The sequence below is a fragment of the Sus scrofa genome, chromosome 3 (assembly GCF_054392235.1).
Source record: "Sus scrofa isolate SSC_HxYL_T2T_F1_AM1 chromosome 3, Sscrofa_HxYL_maternal_Yorkshire_Landrace_v2.0, whole genome shotgun sequence".
Lineage (NCBI taxonomy): Eukaryota > Metazoa > Chordata > Mammalia > Artiodactyla > Suidae > Sus > Sus scrofa.
This window is the reverse complement of record NC_139385.1, coordinates 35379166-35403080: the sequence shown is the minus strand read 5'-3', so window position 1 is coordinate 35403080 and position 23915 is coordinate 35379166. Positions and strand designations below refer to the sequence as shown.

At 41.9% G+C, this 23915-nt stretch overlaps 1 long non-coding RNA gene across 3 annotated transcripts in view; it reads right to left on the bottom strand.

Annotated features, from left to right (window-relative positions):
- LOC110259929 (uncharacterized) overlaps positions 1-23915 on the bottom strand; it is a 54979-nt gene that overhangs the window by 26942 nt on the left and 4122 nt on the right. The window lies entirely within an intron of this gene.

The window sequence follows — 23915 nt, the reverse complement described above, 5'->3', positions numbered from 1 at the left end:
GGATGGTGAACAGCACCCACAGCACAGCTTTTACTGGGTTAACTCCAACCAGAACCCGGGTCACAAGACTGGGGCATCTGAAGAGAACCCCACTGAGGAGGCCGTGCCCAGGGACTCATGAAGCACTGCCTACCTGGACCCGGACTTCTGCAGCCACGTGAGCACATCCCCAACCCCAGGAGCCATAAAACAGTCTTACGAGATCTAGTGAAGTGAAGGAATAAACTCCATGACCCAGCAACTCAGTTTCTTGGATACACATCCTTGAGAAACACACAAGCAGTCATGTGCAAAGATGACCATAAAAGCATCGTCTACAAAGCAAACACTGAAAACAACATCGTTTTGTGAACATTTAAACACAGCAATTGACATACATGAGTAAAATCTAATGCATCACGCTAAAAGAATCTCAAAATAAAATGCTGAGGGGAAGCAAAGTCCAGAAGGAAGCCTACATAATTCAAGGAATATTTTAAATCAATGAAGCTGTTGACGTTTTAATATATAAAATACAAAAATATGGGGAGGTAAGGATGCACATAAATACCAAGATTCAAGATACTTCTGGAAAGAAGAGGAATGAGACTGCAGAGGGTGTAAAACAGGCTTCAACTAATATTGACGGTTTTATTTAATTTCTTCTATATTTTATTCTTTAGGAAGTCTATAGCCATCTAGCAAAATATTAACATTTGTTTTCTGTCAGTCGATTCTTTATTCTCCCTCATTCCTTTCGCTAAGTTGGAAATAGTTCCTGTTTAAAAAATGATAAGCTTAAAAATAAAAAGAATTACACAGGAATACCATGAACAACTGCATGCCAATACATTACTTAAAGATAATTTAATTTTCATTTGTAGATAAAACAGATGAATTCTGGAGTTCCTGTTGTGGTGCAGCAGAAACGAATCTGACTAGTATCCGTAAGGATGCGGGTTCAATCCCTGGCCTCACTCAGTGGGTCGGGGATCCGGTGTGGCCCTGAGCCATGGTGTAGGTTGCAGGCGTGGCTTGGATCCCGAGTTGCTGTGGCTGTGGTGTAGGCCAACAGCTACAGCTCCCATTTGACCCCTTTTGACCCCTAGCCTGGGAACTTCCACATGCTGCAGGTGAAACCCTAAAAAGAAAAAAAAAAAAAGAAAATTCCTAGTAAGACACAAACTACCAAAAATTGACTCAAAAAGAAAGTAAAGGTGAAAGCTTTTCCTTTAAGACTGAGGAACAAGACAAGGATGCCCACTCTCAGCATTTTTTTGCAACATACCATCGGAAGTTCTAGACAGAGCAATCAGAAGAAGAAAGAAAAGTCATCAGACAGGAAAGGAAAAAGCACAACTGTCACTATCTGGGTATGACATGGTATTACATAGCAAAACCCTGAAGGCTCCACCCAAAAACTGTCAGTACTAATAAACAAATTTGGTAACACTGCATGACACAAAATTAATATACAAAAATATATTGCATATCTATACACCAATAATGAACTATCAGAAAGAGAAATTAAGAAAACAATCCTGGAGTTCCCATTGTGACGCGGTGGAAACGAATCCAACTAGGAACCATGAGGTTGTGGGTTCAATCCCTAGCCTCGCTCAGTGGGTTAAGGATCTGGTGTTGCTGTGAGCTATGGTGTAGGTCACAGACGTGGCTCGGATTCTGCATTGCTGTGGCTGTGGCATAAGCTGGCAGCTGTAGCTCCAATTCGACCCCTAGCCTAGAACTTCCATATGCCTCAAGTGTGCCCTAAAAAGACAAAAAAAAAAAAAAGAATAGATAAAGAAAATGTGACACAAACACAGGAATATTATTCACTCCTATAAAAGAAGGATGTTGTCATTTGTGACAGCGTGGATGAAACGAGAACATTAGGTTAAGTGAAATCCGTAGACAGAGAAAGACAGGTACTGTCGACGGTGTCACTTAGATGTGACCTCAAAAAAGGCCACACTCAGAGAAACAGAGAGCAGAGCGGAACTATCGGGGACAGGGCAGGGGGTGGAATGGGGAGCTATTGGTCCAAGGGTACCAGCTTCCAGTTATGAGTATATCTTGATGATGGTTATTCTTTTGCAATGTGTATGTCCATCAAATATGCCTTCAACACATACAGTTGATTAGACCTCAGTAAAGCTGGGGCGGGGGGATGGAAAAAACGGTGAAAGGAAAAAACTGCCAACCAAAAATTCTATATACAATAAAGTGACCTTCAAGAAATGAGGAAGAAAGGAAGACATTCCTAGAGAAGCAAACGCTGAAAGAGTTCATCGCCACCAGACCTGCCCCGCGAGACATGTGCAAGGGACTCCTACACGTTGAAATGAAAGGCTGCCAGACAATTCACTCAAAGTGCTGTGAAAAATGAAGTGCTCTGGTAAAGGTACCTAGACGGACAAGTAAAAACCTGCATTCTTGTCATTTTGGATCTTCACTCCACTTTTCATTCTTTCCTAGGATTTAAAAGACAAAAGCATAAAAAATAATTCCAAAGTGTATCAGTGGGTACACGACATGTAATGCCGTGATTGGAGACAGCACTAATAAAGGGGACGCTGTAAAGAGGAATTTCTGTATGTGAGCAAAGCAGTTATCAGTTTAAATACAATGTTACAACATGAGAATGTTAAGTATAGGCGCCATGTAACCTGTAAAGAAAATATACAAAGACTAAGCAAAGGAAAATGAGAGGGAAATCAAAATGCATCACGGCTACAAAAATCATCTAAACATGAAGGCAGGCAATACGGACGGGAGGGATGAAGAAGGTAGAAGATACTCAGAAAGCAAGTAAAACAGCACTAGGAAGTCCCTGTCGGTAATCAAATGCAAACGGATTCCATTCCCCCAGTAAGACAAAGATTGGCAGACCGGATGATAAGAGAGAATCCAACTAGATGCTGTCTACGAGAGACTCTTTTTTTTTTTTTGTCTTTTTAGGGCTGCACCCCTATGGAGGGTCCCAGGCACAGCTAAGCATTAACTAAGTATATAAGAGACTTAAGAGTGAAAGGATGGAAAAAGTTATTCTGTGCAAATAGTAAGCATAAGAGAACAGGAGTAGCTATACTAATATACAGAATAGACTTTATTTTATTTATTGTTTTTTGGTCATGCCTGTGGCATGTGGAAGTTCCTAAACCAGGAGTCAAACCCACCCCACAGCAGTGACCACGCCGGAGAGTTAACCTGCTGCACTACAAGGACTCCCAAAATAGACTTCAAATTTTAAAAAGACTCCTCTAAGAGAGAGCAAACGACTTTACAATGATAAAAAGGTCAGTTCACCAAGAATATGATGATTACAAACATACACAAACATCACAGATCCCAAATAAAACAAATGCTGACAGAATATATTAGGAATTCCTGCAACTCGACAAAAACAACCCAATTAAAAAGTGGCCCAACAGGAGTTCTCGTCGTGGCTCAGTGGTTAACGAATCTGACTGGGAACCATGAGGTTGCAGGTTTGATCCCTGGCCTCGCTTAGTGGCCGGGGATCCGGCATTGCCGTGAACGGTGGTGTAGGTCACAGACGTGGTCCAGATCCCACGTTGCCATGGCTGTGGTGTAGACCGGTGGCCACAGCTCCGATTGGACCCCTAGCCTGGGAACCTCCATATGCTGCGGGTGCAGCCCTAAAAAGACAGAAGACAAAAAAAAAAAAAAAAAAAAAAAAAGTGGCCAAACAACTTGAACAGACATTCCTCCCAAGAAAGTATATTAATGGCCAATAAACACATAAAAAGATGCTCAACATCATCCATCATTAGGAAAAAGGAAATCAAAATCAAATGAAACATCATTTCATACCCATTAGGATGGATACTCATAAAAATGGCAGGTATTGATGAAGATTTGGAGAAACTGGGATCTTTGCGCCATCATTGGTGGGAACATAAAATGGTGCTGCCACCATGGAAAACTCTAAGACGGTTCCTTCAAAAAAAAATTAAACATAAAATGACTATGTGACCCAGCAATTCCACTCTGGGAATATACCCAAAATAAAGGAAAGCAGGGTCTTAAAGAGGTATTTATACACTCTTGTGCATAGCGTAATTATTCAAAATAGCCCAAAGGTGGAAGCAACCCCAGTGTCCACTGACAAATGAATGGATAAACCAAATGTGGCTTATCATTTAAATGGACTATTGTTCAGCGTTATTAAAAAGGAAATTCCAGCACACTTACAAAGATGAACATGGAAGACCTTATTCTAAATGAAATAAGCCATTCACAAAAAGACAAATCCTGTATGATTCCAACACATTCTTTTTGAGTGCACAAGGCACATTCTCCAGGAAAGATCACATGTTAAACCGCACACACAAAAAAAAGGCTTTGTAAATTTAGGAAAATCAAAATCATAATAATTACCTTTTCCAACCACATACTCTGTGAAACTAGAAATCAACGACAAGAAAAAAAAACTGCAAAAATACTAGCACATAGAGGCTAAACAGGATGCTACTAAACAATCAATGGATCACTGAAGAAATCAAAGAGGAAATTTTAAAATATCCAGAGACAAATGAAAACAAAAACACAGCAATCCAAAATCTCTAGGAATATGAATGACAGGGACACTTTGCTGTACATCAGAAACTGACAGAACATTGTAAATCAACTATACGTTAATAAAAAAATTTTTTTACATCTATGGGATGCAGCAAAAGTAGCTCTAAGAGGGAAGTTTATAGCAACAGAAGCTTACCTCAGAAAACAAGAAAAATCTCAAATAACCTAAAGGTTGTTCCTTTACACCTCAAGGAACTAAAAAAAGAAGCACAAACAAAACCCAAAGTTACTAAAAGGAAAGAAATCATAAAGTCACAGAGGAAATAAATAGAGACTGAAAAAAAAAAAATCAATGAAACTAAGAGTTGATTCTTTGAAAAAAATCAACAAAATTGATAAACCTTTAGCCAGATTCATCAAGAAGAGAGGACTCAATTCAATATAATCAGAAATGAGAAAAGAGAAGTTGCAACCAACATCACAGAAATATAAAAGATTATAAGAGGAGTTCCCATCGTGGCTCAGTGGTTAACAAATACAACTAGGAACCATGAGGTTGTGGGTTCGATCCCCGGCCTCGCTCAGTGGGTTAAGGATCCGGCATTGCTATGAGCTGTGGTGTAGGTCGCAGACGCAGCTCAGATCTTGCATTGTTGTAGCTCTGGCGTAGGCAGGCAGTTGTAGCTCTGATTAGACCCCTAGCCTGGGAAACTCCATATGCCACAGGTGCAGCCCTAGAAAAAGACAAAAAAAAAAAAAAAAAAAAAAAAAAAAGATTATAAGAGACTACTACAAACAAGTATGGGCCAATGGAAGGGACAACCTAGAAGAAATGAACAAACTCCTAGACATGTACAATCTTTCAAGACTGAACCAGGAAGAAATAAAACATATGAACAGACCAATTACTACCAGTAATGAAACTGAATCATTCATTTAAAAACTCCCTGCAAAAAGTCCAGGGCCAGACAGCTTCACAGGTTAATTCTACCCAACTTTTAGAGAAGAGCTAACACTTATTCTTCTCAAACTCTTCCAAAAAATTGCAGAGAAAGGAAAGCTTCCAAAATCTTTCTACGAGGCAGCCTCACCGGATACCAAAACCAAAGATATCACAAAAAAAGAAAGTTAGAGACCAGTATGAATATGCATGCAAAAATCCTCTACAAAATATTAGCAAACCAAATCCCCTAATACAATAAAAGGACCATACACCATGACCAAGTGGAGACTTACCCCAGGAATGCAAGAATTTTTCAGTATCCACAAATCAATGTGATACACCACATTAACACACTGAAGAATAGAGTCATATGATCAGCTCAATAGATGTAGAAAAAGGTTTTGACACAATTCAACATGCATTTATGATAAAAGTGCTCCAGAAAGTGAGCACAGAAGGAACATACCTCAACATAATAAAGGCCATATATGACAAACCCACAGCGAACATTATATTCAACAGGGAAAGGCTGAAAGCCTTCCTCTAAGATCAGGAACAGGACAAGGATGCCCACTCTCGCTACTTTTGTTCAACACAGAGTTGGAAGGCCAGCCGCAGCAATCACGGAAGAAAAGGAAACAAAAGCAAACTGGAAAAGAAGTAAAATTGTCACAGTTTCCAGATGACATACTATGCGCAGAAAATTCAAAAGGCACCACCAGAAAACCACGACAGCTCATCAATATTCATGATAAACTTTCAGGATACAAAAGGCTTCCACGGGCAGCCTGCCAGCTGCGGTGTCCGATGTGCCCACCTTGCTCTAGGAATTCTGGTCTCAAGTGCCATGCACATGGCACAACGGAAGAAAGAAGGTCTTCTCCAGAGACGACCCATGGATTTACCTGACAGACCTGGATAAACTTCCTCACCAGAGAAGTGGGAATGGCATTGATGGAAGAGATACCAGAGCGCCCCGAGACAAGGAGGGAAGCTGGGGGGCCTTGATGGGTAAAATTCAAAGGAACCACCAAAACCAGTGGTTCTGGTGATGAAACTGTCGAACACTGTCACTGGCACAGTCACCGCTTGATGACTGCGCCACCACTGCTGGATTCTTGCTGGGTGCACTGCCGTGCTGTGAGTGACTTCTCATCTTACCCTGCAACTCCATGCTACTTGCTCAAGAGTCACACTCGAGGCAGAGTATCCGCTTGGCTGAACTCGCGTTATGTATCCCATGCCCTGTGTGGCAAAGAAAAGGGAGAAAGTATTTTCCCCATGTGGTCCAGAGGCTGAACTAAAGTTCTCATCCTAAGACAACAGGAGGAAGCATGGACCGATGAAGCAGCCTGGAGGGTGGCTCACACCTGGTTGAGTCCATCTGAAAAACAAGCTTTCTGAGCCGAATGAGATAAGACGGCAGAGTAGAAGGACTCGAGCTCATCCCTTCTCGTGAAAACACCAAAATTACAACAAACAAAACTACAACAAAGACACATCGAGATGACAGGAGGGCACATTCACAATACAAGCAAACCCCACACCTGCTGTGCGGGTGACACACAAACTGGAAAGTAACCCTATCACAGAGGCTTTCTCACAGGGATGAGAGTTCTGAACCCCATGTCAGGTCCCCCAGACCTGGGGGTCTGGCCCTGGGAAGAGGAGCCCCCGGAGCATTTGTCATTGAAGGCCAGTGGGGCTTGAGCACAGGAGCTCCACAGGACTGAGGGGGAAAGAGACTCCACTCTTGGCAGGTGTACACAAAGTGTCATGTGTACTGCGTACCAGAGCAAAGCAGAGACTCCCTAAGAATTTGGGCCAGACCTAACTGCGGATCATGGAGGGTCTCCTGGTGAGGAAGCAATCGGCTGCAGCTCACTGTGGGGGCCGGACACTGGAGGCAGAGGTCCCAGGGAATAACCACCAGTGTGTGGTCCCCTGGCGGCTGCCATTTTGGAAAAATATGGCTCTACCCAACAGCCTGCAGGCACCAGTACTGAGAAGCTCCAGGCCAAATGGGGTGGGAAAACAGACCCACCCATCAACATTTAGGCTACCTAAAGTCACATCTAGCCCCACCCCTCAACATGGCCCTGACACCAGAGGGAGAGGACTCAGCTCCCCGACCAGTGGGCAGGCGCTCGTCTCTCCCATCAGTAAGTCTACGCAAGCCCCTGGATCAATTTCACCCACCGGGGGCAGACACTGGCAGAAAGAAGGGCTACAACCCTGCAGCCAACAGAAAGGAGACCACAAACACAAAAAGCTAGACAAAATGAAAGGGCAGAGAAAGACGCTCCAGACAAAGGAACAAGACAAAACCCCAGGACAACAACTAAGTGAAGTGGAGACAGGCAACCTCCATGAAAAACACTGTAGAGCAATGACAGTAAAGATGACCCAAGATCTCAGGGGGGGAAAAAATGGAGGCAAAGAACAAGAAATGTTTAATAAAGAAATAAAACATTTAAAGAAGAAACAGATCAACAATATAATAACAGAAATGAAAAATACCCTAGAAGGAGTCCATAGCAGATGGCATGAGGCAGAGGAATGAGTAAGTGAGATGGAAAACTGACTGGTGGAACTCAATGAAGCAGAACAGAATTAAGAAAAAAGAATGAAAAGAAATGAGGACAGTCGGAGAGACCCCTGGGACAACATTAAAAGCACCAACATTCACATTATGGATGCCCCAAAAGGAAGAGAGAGGAAAAGGGCCTGAGAAAATATGTGAGGAGATTTAATAGCCAAAAACTTCCCTAACATGAGAAAGGAAACACGAATTAATTCAAGTCCAGGAACCACACTGGGTCCCATAGAGGATTAACCCAAGAAAGAACATCCCGAGACACCATATTCATCAAACTGACCAAAATTAAAGACAGAGAAAATGCAAAAAGCAATTAAGGAAAAGCAACACATATTATACAAGGGAGCCCCCCCCCATAAGGTTATCGGCTGATTTTTCAGCAGAAACTTAACAGGCCAGAAGGGAGTGGCACGATATACTTAAAGTGATGATAGGGAAAAACTTAAAACCAAGAATACTCTACCCAGCAAGGCTCTCATTCAGATTTGACAGAGAAATAAAAAGCTTTACAGACAAGCAAAAACTAAAAGGGTTCAGCACCACCAAACCAGCTTTATGACAAACGCTAAAGGAACTACTCTAGGCAGAAAAGGCCACAACTAGGACCAAGAAAATTACACATGAGAAGGCTCACTGGTAAAGGCAAAAATAAAGAAAGGTAGGAAATCATCCACACACAAATATGATATTAAAACCAACAGATGGGAGGAGAGGAGAGGATGCCTGCAGCATACTGGAGAGGCATTTGAAATTAGGAGACCAGCAACTTAATCTTGTATACAGAGAGACGGCTATACCAAAACCTATAATAGAGTACACACACAAATAAGAAAAAGAAACCCCACCACAACACTAAAGATAGTCATCAAACCACAAGAGAAGAGAACAAAGAGGAAGGAAAGACATCAACAAAAGCAAACCCAAAGAATTAACAAAATGGCAATAAAAACAGACATATCAATAATCACCGTATAGGCAAATTTAATAAATGCATGACCAAAAGACATAGCCTGGCTGAATGGATACAAAACCAAGACCTGTGTATATGCCATCTACAAGAGACCCACTTCACATCTAGGGGCATGTACAGATTAAAAATGAGCGGAGAGAAAAAGCTATTCCAGGAAAATGGATATTACAAGAAAGCCAGAGTAGCAATAGACATTAAAATAGGTATTAAAGTAAAGAAGGTGGAGTTCCCGTCGTGGCGCAGTGGTTAACGAATCCAACTAGGAACCATGAGGTTGCGGGTTCGGTCCCTGCCCTTGCTCAGCGGTTAACGATCCGGCGTTGCCGTGAGCTATGGTGTAGGTTGCAGACGTGGCTTGGATTCCGCGTTGCTGTGGCTGTGGTGTAGGCTGGTGGCGACAGCTCTGATTGGACCTCTAGCCTGGGAACCTCTGTATGCCTCGGGAGTGGCCCTCGAAAAGACAAAAAGACAAAAAAAAAAGTAAAGAAGGCTACAGGAGACAAAGAAGGACACTATATAATGACCAAAGGATCCATCCAAGAAGAAGATATAACAGTTGTAAAATATATATGCACCCAACATAGGAGCACCTTAAAATACAAGGCAACGGCTAACAGCCATAAAAGAAGTCAACAAAAACGCAGGACTTTACTACCCCACTTACAGCAACGGACAGATCGTCTAGACAGAAATCAATAAGGAAACACAGGCCTTAAATGACGCATTAGACCAGATGGACTTAGTTGATATCTATAGAACATTCCATCTGAAAGCAGCAGAATATACATTCTTCTCAGATGCACATGGAACTTTCTCAAGGACAGACCACATTCTGGGCCGCAAATCAAGCTTTGGTACATTTAAGAAAATGGAAATCATATTAAGCATCTTTTCCAACCACAATGCTATGAGATCAGAAATCAACTAAAAGAAGAAACTGCAAAAGGCAGAAGCATGTGGGGATTAAGCGATGTGCTATTAAACAACCAATGGATCAGGAAGAAATCAAAGAAGAAACATCACAACACCTAGAGACAAAAGAAAAAGGACACACAAGCATCCAAAACCTATGGAACACTGCAAAAGCAGTTCTAAGAGGGAAGTGTATAGTAATACGGCCTAGCTCAGGAAACAAGAAAAATCTCAAACAACCTAATTTTACACCTGAAGCAACTAGAGAAAGAAGAACAAATCAAACCCAAAGTTAGTAGAAGGAAAAAAAAATCAGAAAGATTGGAGCAGAAATGAATGAAATTGAGACAAAGAAAACAATGGAAAAGATCAACAAAACTAAAAGCTGGTTCTTTGAAAAGATCAACAAAATTGATAAACCCTTAGCCAGACTCACCAGATAAAGGAGGTGGGGGGGAGAGGGCTCCAATCAATACAATTAGAAATGAAAAAAGAAGTTACAACTGATACCACACACATACAAAGGATCATAAGAAACTACAAGAAAATAGATGCCAATAAAATGGACTTCTTAGAAGAAATAAACAAACACTGACCAAGGAAGAAATAAAAACTACGAACAGACCAATCCCAAGTTACTGAAGTTCGAACTATGATTTTAAAACTTTCAAAATACAAAAGTCCAGGAACAGATGGTTTCACAGGCAAATTCTATCAAACGTTTAGAGAAGAGTTAACACCTATCCTTCTGAAACTCTTCGAAAAGGTTGTAAAGGAAGGAACACTCCCAAACTCATCCTATGAGTCCACCATCACCCTGACACCAAAACCAGACAAAGATACCACAAAAAAAAAAAGAAAAAGAAAAATTAAAGGCCAATATCACTGATGAATATAGATACAAAAATCCTCAACAAAACACTAGCAAACATTCCCATTGTGGTGCAGCAGAAACAAATCTGATTAGGAACCATGAGGTTGCAGGTTCGATCCCTGGCTTTGCTCAGTGGGTTGGGAGTCCGGCGTTGCCCTGAGCTGAGGTGTGGGTCACAAACGCGGCTCAGAACCAGCACTGCTGTAGCTGTGGTGTAGGCCAGCAGCTGTAGCTCCAATTGGATGCCTAGCCTGGGAACCTCCATACACCACAAGTGCAGCCCTGAAAAGCAAAACAAAACAAAACAAAAAAACCACTAGCAAACGAAATCCAACAATATAATAAAAGGATGATGCATCATGACCAAGTGGGGTTTATCCCAGAGATGCAAGGATTTTTCTTCTTCCTCTTTTTCTTTTTTTTTTTTTTTTTGCTTTTTTTTTTAGGGCTGTACTTGCAGCATATGGAAGTTTCCAGGCTAGGGTCCAATCGGAGCTGAAGCTGCCGGCCTACACCACAGCCACAGCAACACAGGATCCAAGTCACATCTGTGATCTGTACCACAGCTCATGGCAACACTGGATCCTTAACCCACTGAGCAAGGCTAGGGATCAAACCAGCATCCTCATGGGTACTAGTCAAGTTTGTTACTCCTGAGCCATGATGGGAACTCCACAAGAATTTTTCAATATTCCACAAATCACTCAGTGTGATACACCACATTAACAAACTGAAGAATACAAACTATATGATCATCTCAAAAGATGTGGGAAAATAACAAAATTTAGCACCCATTTATTATAAAAACCCTGCAGAAAGTGGGCATAGAGGGAAACTACCTCAACATAATAAAGGCCATACATGACAAATCCAAAGCTAACATCATTCTCAATGGTGAAAGGCTGAAAGCATTTCCATTAAGATCAGAAACAAGGATGTCACTATTTTTATTCAACATAGTTTCGGAAGTCCTAGCTATGGCAATCAGAGAAGAAAAAGAAATAAAAGGAAACCAAATTGGAAAAGAAGTAAAACTGTCACTGTTTGCAGATGATACCATACATAGAAAATCCTTAAGATGTTATCAGAAAACTAATACAGCTCATCAATGCATATGGTAAAGTGGCAAGACACAAAATAGACAGAAATCTCTCACATTTCTATACACTAAAAATGAAAGATAAGAAAGAGACATTAAGAAAACAATCACATTCACCATCACATTCAAAAAAAATAAAACATCTAGGAATAAACCTACCTAAGGAGGCAAAACACCTGTACTCTGGAAACTGTAAGATGCTGCTCAAAGAAACTGAAAGTGACACAAACAGATGGAAAGATCTACCATGTTCTTGGGTTGGAAGAATCAGTGTTGTCAAAATGACTATACTACCCAAGGCAATCTACAGATTCAAGAAAACCCCTATAAAAATATCAGTGGATGGAGTTCCCATCGTGGCACAGTGGTTAACGAATCTGACTAGGAACCATGAGGTTGCGGGTTTGATCCCTGCCCTTGCTCAGTGGGTTAACGATCCGGCATTGCCGTGAGCTGTGGTGTAGGTCGCAGACGCGGCTCAAATCCTACATTGCTCTGGCTCTGGTGTAGGCTGGCAGCTACAGCTCCGATTAGACCCCTAGCCTGGGAACCTTCATATGCCATGGGAGTGGCCCAAGAAATGGCAAAAAGACAAAAAAATAAAAATATCAGTGGCATTTTTCACAGAACTAGAAAAAAAATTTTTTAACTTTGTAGGGATACACAAAAGACTCTAAATAGCCAAAGCAATCTTGAGAAAGAAAAACTAAGCAGAAGGAATCAGGCTCCCTGGCTTAAGACTATACTGCAAAGCTACAGTCACCAAAACAGTATGATACTGGCACAAAAACAGAAACAGATCAATGGAACAGCAAAGAAAGCCCAGAAATAAACCCATGCATCTATCACCAACTAATCTATAACAAAGAGGCAAGAATATACAATGGTGAAAAGACAGTTTCTTCACTATGTGACACTAGGAAAACTGGACAGCCACATGTAAAAGAATGAAATAAGAACATTCTCTAACATCATATTCAAAAATAAACTCCAAATGGATTAAAGACATAAATGCAAGATGACAAACTCCTAAAGGAGAAGTTCCCGTTGTAGCTCAGTGGGTTAAGAACCTGACATAGTGTCCATGAGCTTGCAGGTTCAAATCCTTGGCCTCACTCAGCAGGTTAAAGATCTGGCATTGCTGCAAGCTAGGGCATTGAGTCACAGACGCAGCTTGGATCTGGTGTTGCTGTGGCCGTGGCGTAGGCCTGCAGCTGCAGCTCCAATTCAACCCCTAGTCTGGGAACTTCCATGAGCCACAGGTGTGGCTATAAAAAACAAGAAAAAAAAAAAACAAAACAGAAACAAAACTCTTAAAGGACTCTGAAGCTTAATGCTTCTTTTATAAATGATTACCAGATTCTAAAATTCATGAGGAAATGTAAAGGAATTAGGAACAGTCAAAAGAAGGACAAGTTGGAATATGAACACTACCTGATTTCAAGACTTGTTATAAAGCTACATTAATTAAGACAGTGTGGAACTGGTGTAAAAATAAACTAATAGATCAATGCGACAAAACAGAGCCCAGAAGCAGACCCACACATATGTGGACAACTGATTTTCAACAAGGGTATAAAGACAATTCAGGGAGGAAAGGATGGTCTTTTCAACAAAAGACATTGGAACAATTTGACATCTATGTACAAAAAAGCAAACTTCCACTCCCAACCCATGTTATACACAAATTTAACTAAATGGGTCATAGACCTAAATGTAAAATCTCCAATTATAAAATTTCTAGGGAGTTCCCATCGTGGCGCAGGGGAAATGAATCTGACTAGGAACCATGAGGTTGCAGGTTCGATACCTGGCCTCACTCAGTGGGTTAAGGATCTGGTGTTGCCATGAGCTGTGGTGTAGGTCGCAGACATGGCTCAGATATGGCGTGGCTGTGGCTGTGGTGTAGACCAGCAGCTGTAGTTCTGATTAGACCCCTAGAATGGGAACATCCATATGCCATGGGTGTGGCCCTAAAAAGCAAAAAATAAAATAAAATTTCTTTTCCTTTTTTTTTTTTTGGTCTTTTCTAGGGCCGCTCCCGTGGCATATGGAGGTTTCCAGGCTAGGGGTCTCATCGGAGCTGTAGCCACCAGCCTACACCAGAGCCACAGCAACATGGGATCCGAGCCATGTCTGAGACCTACACCACAGCTCACGGCAATGCCGGATCCTTAACCCATTGAGCAAGGGCAGGGATTGAACCCTCAACCTCACAGTTCCTAGTCGGATTTGTTAACCACTGAGCCATGACGGGAACTCCAAAAAATAAAATTTCTAAACAAGGAGTTCCCATTGTGGGGCAGTGGAAACAAATCTGACTAGGAACCATTAGGCTGTGGGTTCAATCCCTAGCCTCCCTCAGTGGGTTAAGGATCCAGCATTGCCTTGACCTGTGATGTAGGCTGCAGACACGGCTCGGATCCCATGTTGCTGTGGCTGTGGTGTAGGCCGGCAGCTGTAGCTCCGATTCAACCATTAGCCTGGGAACCTCCATATGCTGCAGGTGCAGCCCTAAAAAGCAAAAAGAAAAGAAATTCCAGCAGAAAGTGTAGGGGAAAAAAATACTTTAACTCTGAGTTTGGCAAAGTTTCTTAGGTATAACCAGAAAAGTGTGATGCATAGGGGCACAAAGAGATAAACTGGATTTTGTCAAAATTTAAAACTTCTGCTCTTAAAAGGACACTGTTAAGAGAAGGAAAAGAGTCAGAGACTGGAAGAAAATAATTGCAAATTATGTACCTGCTAAAGTATTTGTATCCAGAGTACATCAAGGGCCTTCAAAATGCAATAATAAATACAACCCAATAAAAATGCATAAGAAATATGAACTGACACATCTCCAAAGACAGATGAATAGTAAATACACACATGAACACATGAAAAAATGCTCAGCTTCAATGGTCATTAGAGAAATGCCTATCACTTATACGTGGAATCTAAAAAAAGGATGCCATGACCTTATTTGCAAAACAGAGACTGACTCACAGACTTTGAAAGAACTTATGGTTACCAAAGGAGACAGCTTGCGGGGGAGCGGGGGTAGGGATGGGCCGTGAGTTTGGGACAAAAATGTTTTAAAATTGAGTTGGGATGATGGCCATACATCTATAAATATAATAAAATTCATCGAGTTTGAAAAAAAAGAAGAAGAAACACAATGAGATACCACTGCACACCTGTCAGAATGGCTACCTTAAATTAACAAACCTGACCATACCGAGTGCTGATGAGGACATGGAGGAACTGGAACTCTCCAGCGCCGCTGATGGGGCTGGAAAATGGCACAACCACTCAGGAAAACAGTTTCCTAAAAATATATATTCGCCCAAGAGGAAGGAAAGCTTTTTTATGTCCTTTCAAAGGTCCTTTATTTAGAACAGCTGGCAGCAACCCAACTGTCCAGGCCGCTCATCAGCAACAAGGAACAGATTTCTTGGTTCACAATAACGTACGATGCAGATGGGTTTTGATATTAATCAGGCTGCATGAACCAAGTCAGCTGATTCGACCCCTAGCCTGGGAGCTTCCAGTATGTCACAGGTGCAGGCCTAAAAAGCAAAAAAAATTTTTAAAAAGTTGGGGAAAGAATACATACTGTTGGAGTTCCCGTCGTGGCGCAGTGGTTAACGAATCCGACTAGGAACCATGAGGTTGTGGGTTCGGTCCCTGCCCTTGCTCAGTGGGTTAACGATCCGGCGTTGCCGTGAGCTGTGGTGTAGGTTGCAGACGCGGCTCGGATCCCGCGTTGCTGTGGCTCTGGCGTAGGCCGGTGGCTACAGCTCCGATTAGACCCCTAGCCTGGGAACCTCCATATGCCGCGGGAGTGGCCCAAGAAATAGCAACAACAACAACAACAGCAAAAGACAAAAGACAAAAAAAAAAAAAAAAAAGAATACATACTGTTTGAGCCCACTTAGCTAAAACTCTAGGATATGCAAGACTAACATACGGTGACATAAAGAGGAATGGTTGTTGGGGGCGGGGGGCGGGGAGCAGGATGAATTACAAAAGGACAGCAAGAAACAACCAAAAAACCAAAGTCTAAACCCCAATTCCAAAAAAAAAAGCCACCAGGTGTTTTTTATCTGAATGGAACTTTTATTAGTGGCTTTTGAGATTAGCGGAGGTCTAGATGTTTAAACCTTCTCCAAAGAGTTTCCCTTGGTGTTATTTTTAGAGCTGGCATAGGATTAGACAGCACTCACAAGTATACCGCACCGACTGGCCAATGTGCAAAGGTAAACCCCAAAGAAACCGTTTCTACTGCCAGAGCCTCTAGCTGGCATCCAGGAGCAGCTACAGAGACAGAAAGCATCACGAGAAAACACAGGCACAGGTTCTTTGGTTTGTTTGTTTCACTCAACGAATTTTATTACATTTATAGTTGTACAACAATCATCACAACCCAGTTTTATAGCATTTCCATGTTTGTTTGTTTGTTTGTTTGTGCCACACGCATGGCATAGTCCCCTTGAGAGGGACAGAATCTGAGCCGCAGCTGTGACCTACGCCACAGCTGTGGCAACGCAGGATCCTTAACCCACTGCACCAGGGATGGAACCTGCACCTCAGCAGTGGCCTGAGCCACTGCAGGTGGATTCTCAACCCACTGCACCATCGCAGGAACTCCAGCGACAGACTTTTAAGATCCATGAAATGAGACAGAACAACAGAATGTTTCCCAAAAAGTCTTATAAGCAATTCGAATGTGTCCATAATGGAACAGGGGAAAGACCACCTTTCATGTCGGACATTTTTCCACCCACGTTTTACCCACTTGGTCTTACAGCCCAGCAGTGGAGACACGAGGGGAACGTGCAAAAGGTACGTTCTGCTCTGTGAGTAAATTTATCATCACATTTGCTCTCACTTGCTTCCACCCATTTATCTTTTCAACTTGCCAAGAACATCCCTGGGAATAATCACCTCCCACGTGGAAAGTTGAGCATAGGATAATTGGAGTCTGATGATGGGAGGTGACATTTTTAAAGAGTTACTTTTAACTTCATCACGGATCTTTCATCTTTAACCATGTCTATACTGCTTTGACTCCTAGCTTTTAAAAGGGGGGCAGTGTCTGTGGAAGATGCCCCAGTAACAAGCATAAATTCACCAAAGCGTCTCATTAGCTTAAAAAAAAAAAAATTGAAACCCATTAGATCAAGGGTTTAGGATCACTTATATAACAGTGATCTTAAAATATAAGGCCTAGAAAAAGGTCAACCTCCATCTATCTGCCTGTCTTACCTATCAATATGACTTTCCAGTTAATGAGAAAGGGTTTTAAGTTTTTGAAATATAAGATGAATGACCCAAAAGGGAAATAAATAATCCTTTGCAGTCCTAAGAAACACACACCACACAACATTCACGTGAGATGCTGGTACTGCTTAACAAAAAGTGGCAACAGGAGTTCCCATTGTGGTGCAGTGGTTAGCGAATCCGACTAGGAACCATGAGGTTGCGGGTTCGATCCCTGGCCTCGCTCAGTGTGTTAAGGATCCGGCATCGCCCTGAACTGTGGTGTGGGTCGAGGACTCGGCTTGGATCTGTTGCTGTGGCTGTGGCGTGGGCCTGCAGCCGTGGCTCCAATTGGACCCCTGGCCTGGGAGCCTTCATATGTCTCAGGTGCAGCCCTGGAGAAGACAAAAAGACAAAAAAAAAAAAAAAAAAGAAAGAAAGAAAGAAAAAGAGCGCTTCAGTATACATGAAGGAAGCCATTTAGGACATTTACATCATGTTTCTTCCCAGCTCATAATACTGAAAACCAAAGGAACTCGTTTGGTGTGACACCTACATACTCAGCCATAACACATCAGCCAGGAAATCACACAAAGTATGTGGCCAATTTTTTCTGCCTCCTCCCAACCAACTCCAAACAAAATTGGAAATGAGAGGAGGTCCCACTGTGGCTCAGCGGTGACAGACGCAACTAGTATGCGTGAGGACACAGGTTTGATCCCTGGCCTCGCTCAGTGGGTTAAGGATCCTGTGTTGCCGTGAGCTGTGGTGTAGGTCGGCAGTTATAGCTCCCATTTGACCCCTAGCCTAGGAACTTCCATATGCTACGGGTATGGCCCTAAAAAGACCAATCAATCAATCAGTTGAAAATGAGAGACTCAAGCAAGAGCAAATGCCACCACTCTAGCCCAGTGACACGGAGGGCGGACTCACTCACCAGCAAGCAGACACTTGTAGAACTGTTTGCTTAAGGCTGCTACAATACGACAGAAAGTTATCCTAGGAAAGCAATGACCCTGACATCTATGCTAAAGTGTGCACAGGGAGCCATATGCAAAGATGCAAGAGCAGGTGGCCAGCAATAGGGGATTTATTAAAACTGTGCTGCAGTGCCCGGTGGACTAGCACACAGCAGTTAAGAGCAATGAGCTAGAGTTCCTGCTGTGACACAGTGGGTTAATGATCTGGCTTATGTCTGGAGGCACGGGTTGGATCCCCAGCCTGGCACAGCAGGTTAAGGATCAGCTGTTACTAAAGCTATGGTATAGGTCACAGCTCCAGCTTGGATTCCATCCCTGGCCCAGGAATTTCCATATCCCACGGGGAGAGCCAAAAAGAAAAAATTAAAAAAGGAGTTCCCATTGTGGCTCAGTGGTTAACGAATCTGGCTAGCACCCATGAAGACGCAGGTTCGATCCCTGGCCTCACTCAGTGGGTTAAGGATCTGGTGTTGCCATGAGCTGTGGTGTATGTCGCAGACACAGCTCGGATCTGGTGCTTTGACCCCTAGCCCAGGAACCTCCATATGTCGTGGATGCAGCCCTAAAAAGACAAAAATAAAAATAAAAATAAAAGGAGTGAGCTAAAGCCACAAGGAATGACATGGTTAGACCTCCAATGCTTTGTAGAGTTTAAAAAATAAAATGTTTAAAAACCATATACAGGAGTTGGCACAATGGAATCAGTGGCATCTCTGGAGCCCCAGGATGCAGGTTTGATCCCAAGCCCAGCACAGTGGGTTAAGGATCCTGCAGCTCGGATCTGATCCCTGGCCAGGGAACTCCACATGCTGCGGGGCAGCCAAAAAATAAAAATAAAATTTGAAAATGTACCATATGATACCATTTGTAAAAGTGGGAACTTCCCCCAAAAAACCCACTACATTTCCTATGTATAAACACCTGTCAACACAAGAATGAAGAAAAATATAGGAGATGATCCCAAATAAACTCCTAAGAGTGGTCACCTCTTAGGGGAAGAGGAGCGGGAGGAGGGGAATGAGGGCTGGGAGGGGAAGAATCCCCTGCTGAGTGCAGAACAAATTATTCTGTAACTGTCGCCTGCTTTTAATATCTATAAAAGCGTTGTCAACTCTGCCCGCTAATGTTAGTGCCTCAGATAATCTGGTTGACCTTTTTAGAGCATATCTGAAAAATAAAACGGAGAAAAAAGGAAGAATAGAACTTTTTTTATTATTCATAGCTGCCAACTTGATCTCATTCTGGTTCTGGAATGAATCAATTGAAACATAATCTTCCAAGGTTAGAGGGGCTAAGGTTGATTTGATGAGGTGATACCAGAGCCTTCCATTCAGCTGTAATTTTCCAGCAGAATTCATCTCTGTACCATTTTGTATATGGTTAGCATTATTTGTGAAAGGGAGTTGAAACAACCACTGCGTCTCTTTCCAAGCTAGAAGGCCTTTGCCTCTGAATTTCCCAGGTTACACAGGCAACACTCCCTGCTTCTGTTCTCAGCTTGCTATGTTCTGAAAAATCCTGCACACCACCCACCTGTGGCCAGGACTCAAGCATGGATGGAGCCAAAAGAAGGGAAACACAGATACCACAAACATTCTAGCTACTCTTCTGCTGAAAATCACAGGAAACTCACACAATGAAATGCCAGCAAAATAAACATAGAATCCAAGACTCAGAGGCACCAGCAACAAACAACTGAAATACTCATGGGTGGAGGGACTCACTAGTGCTAAGACATCAATTTTCCCCAAATTCAATTGTAATCCCAGTAACATCCCAGCAGCCTTTTGAAGAAACTGATGAGCTGATTCGGAAAATTACATAGAATATCACACGGAAATAAAAGACTAGAATAGATAAAACAATTTTGTAAAAGAAGAACAAAGTTGGAGGATTTATAATGTTTGATTTCAGTACTCCTCATAAAATACAATCAAAGACTTGGAGTTCCCATCGTGGCTCAGTGGTTAACGAACCTGACTAGCATCTATGAGGACTCGGGTTCGATCCATGTGCTAGCTGAGTGGGTTAAGGATACAGTGTTGCCGTGAGCTGTGGTGTAGGTTGCAGCTGCACCTCGGATCCCATGTTGCTGTGGCATAGGCCAGCAGCTACAGCTCAGATTGGACCCCTAGCCTGGGAACCCCCATATGCCAAGGGTGCGGCCCTAAAAAGACAAAAAAGAAAAAATACAATCAAAGACTACAGGGTAATTGGCATAAAGATACCTATGTAGAGTAACAGAATACCACACAAACTCTAGGAACAGACCACACACATATACAGCCAATTAAATTTTATCAAAGGTACCACAGCAATTGCACAGAGCAAGTAGAATTGTTTCAACAAGTGGTGCTGGGTATGTGAAAAAAATGGGCATCAAGCCCAACCTCACACCATACACAACAATTGACTCAAAATGAATCATAGACCTAAAACATAAAAGCTAAATGATAAAAATTCTAGGAGAAAACCCTTGCAACCTAGGTAGACAAAGATTTTTTTATATAGGACACAAAAAGCATGAAGCGTGAAAGAAAAACATTGATAAATTGGACTTCGTTAATTTAAAACTTCATAAAATTTCAAACTTTTGCACTTCGATAATGTACAAAAAGAAAATCGAAATGGCTTAAAGACTTAAACATAAGACATGACACCAGAAAACTAGACGAGAACATAGGTAAACCATTCTCTGAATCAACCACACAAATGTTTTCTTAGGTCAGTCTCCCAAAGCAACAGAAATAAAATCAAAAATAAACAAATGGGACCTAATCAAACTTACGAGATTTTGCACAACAAAGGATACCATTTAAAAAAAAAGAAGGGGCGTTCCCATTGTGGCAGAGTGAAAACGGATCTGACTTTAGGATCCATGGGATGCAGGTTCGATCCCTGGCTTTGCTGAGTGGGTTAAGGATCTGATGTTGCCATGAGCTGTAGTGTAGGCTGCAGACACAGCTTGGATATGGAGTTGCTGTGGCTATGGTGTAGGCCTGCAGCTACAGCTCTGATTTGACCCCTAGCCTGGGAACCTCCATATCCTGCGAGTGTGGCCCTAAAAAAGAAAAAAAAAAAAAAAGGGAAAAAACCTGAAAAGGCAACTTACAGAATGAGAGAAAATAGTTAAACCATACAACTGACAAGGGCTTAATCTCCAAAATATACAAACACCTCATACAACTCAAAAACAACAAAACAAATGACCCAATCAAAAAATGGGCAGAAGACCTAAACAGACATTTCTCCAAAGAAGATATACATAGTCAACAAACACATGAAAAAATGTTCCACATCACTGATATTAGAGAAATGCAAATCAAAACCACAACGAGGTACCACTTCACACCAGTCAGAATAGCCATCGTTAATAAATCTACAAATAACACATGCTGGAGAGGGTGTGGAGAAAAGGGAACCCTCCTGCACTGTTGGTGGGAATGTAAATTGGTACAACCACTATGGAAAACAGTACGGAGGTTCCTCAGAAAACTACATACAGAACTACCATGTGATTCAGCAGTCTCACTCCTGGCATATATGCAGACAAAACTATAATTCCAAAAGACATGTTCACTGCAGCACTGTTCACAATAGCCAAGACATAGAAACAACCTAAATGTCCATTGACAGAGGAATGGATTAAGAAGATGTGGTGCAAAGCAGGAGGCATAACTCTCCCAGACTTCAAGAAATACTACAAAGCCACAGTCATCAAAACAGTGTGGTACTGGGATCAAAACAGACAGACCGACCAATGGAACAGAATAGAGAGTCCGGAAATAAACCCTGACACCTATGGTGAATTAATCTTTGACAAGGGAGGCAAGAACATAAAATGGGAAAAAGAAAGTCTATTCAGCAAGCATTGCTGGGAAACCTGGACAGCTGCATGCAAAGCAATGAAACTAGAACACACCCTCACACCATTCACAAAAATAAACTCCAAATGGCTGAAAGACTTAAATATACGACAGGACACCATCAAACTCCTAGAAGAAAACATAGGCAAAACACTCTCTGACATCAACATCATGAATATTTTCTCAGGTCAGTCTCCCAAAGCAATAGAAATTAGAGTAAAAATAAACCCATGGGACCTCATCAAACTGAAAAGCTTTTGCACAGCAAAGGAAACCAAAAAGAAAACAAAAAGACAACTTACAGAATGGGAGAAAATAGTTTCAAATGATGCAACTGACAAGGGCTTAATCTCTAGAATATATAAACAACTTACACAACCCAACAGCAAAAAAGCCAATCAATCAATGGAAAAATGGTCAAAAGACCTGAATAGACATGTCTCCAAAGAAGATATACAGATGGCCAGCAAACACATGAAAAAATGCTCAACATCACTGATTATAAGAGAAATGCAGATCAAAACTACCATGAAATACCACCTCATACCAGTCAGAATGGCCATCATTCATAAATCCACAAATAACAAGTGCTGGAGGGGCTGTGGAGAAAAGGGAACCCTCCTGCACTGTTGGTGGGAATGTAAACTGGTACAGCCACTATGGAGAACAGTTTGGAGATACCTTAGAAATCTATACATAGAACTTCCATATGACCCTGCAATCCCACTCTTGGGCATCTATTCAGACAAAACTCTACTTAAAAGAGACACATGCACCCGCATGTTCATAGCAGCACTATTCACAATAGCCAGGACATGGAAACAACCCAAATGTACATCAACAGATGATTGGATTCGGAAGATGTGGTATATATATACAATAGAATACTACTCAGCCATAAAAAAGAATGACCTAATGCCATTTGCAGCAACATGGATGGAACTAGAGAATCTCATACTGAGTGAAATGAGCCAGAAAGACAAAGACAAATACCATATGATATCACTTATGACTGGAATCTAATATCCAGCACAAATGAACATCTCCTCAGATCATGGACTTGGAGAAAAGACTTGTGGCTGCCTGATGGGCTTATCAGACACAACTTAGAATAGATTTACAAGGAGATCCTGCTGATTAGCATTGAGAACTTTGTCTAGATACTCATGTTGCAACAGAACAAAGGGTGGGGGGAAAAATGTAATTGTAATGTATACATGTAAGGATAACTTGATCCCCTTGCTGTACAGTGGGGGGAAAAAATGTGCTGCATATGTACATTGGAATATTACTTAGCCATAAAAAAGAATAAAATGTCATTTGCAGCAACATGATGCAACTAGAGATTCTCCTAATAAGTCAGAAAGAGAAAGACAAATACCATATGCTATCGCTTCTATGTAGAATCTGAAAAAAATGATACAAATGAACATGTTTACAAAACAGAAAGAGACTCACAGACACAGAAAACAAACCATGCTTACCAAAGCGGAGAGTGACGAGGAGGGATAAATTAGTAATTGGGGATTAACATATACACAGAGTTCCCATCGTGGCTCAGTGGTTAATGAACCTGACTAGGATCCATGAGGACATGGGATCAATCCCTGGCCTCACTCAGTGGGTTCAGGATCCAGAGTTGCTGTGAGCTGTGGTGTAGGTTGCAGACACAGCTTGGATGTGGCGTGGCTGTGGCTGTGGTGTAGGCTGGCAGCTGCAGCTCTGTTTCAACCCATAGCCTGGGAACTTCCAGATGCTGCGGGTGCAGCCCTAAAAAAAACAAAAGACAAAAAATAAAAATAAAAAAACCCCCAGATACACACTACTATCTATCAAGCAGATAAACAACAAGGACCTACTGTCTAGCACAGCACACTGTACTCAGTATCTTGTAAAAACCTATA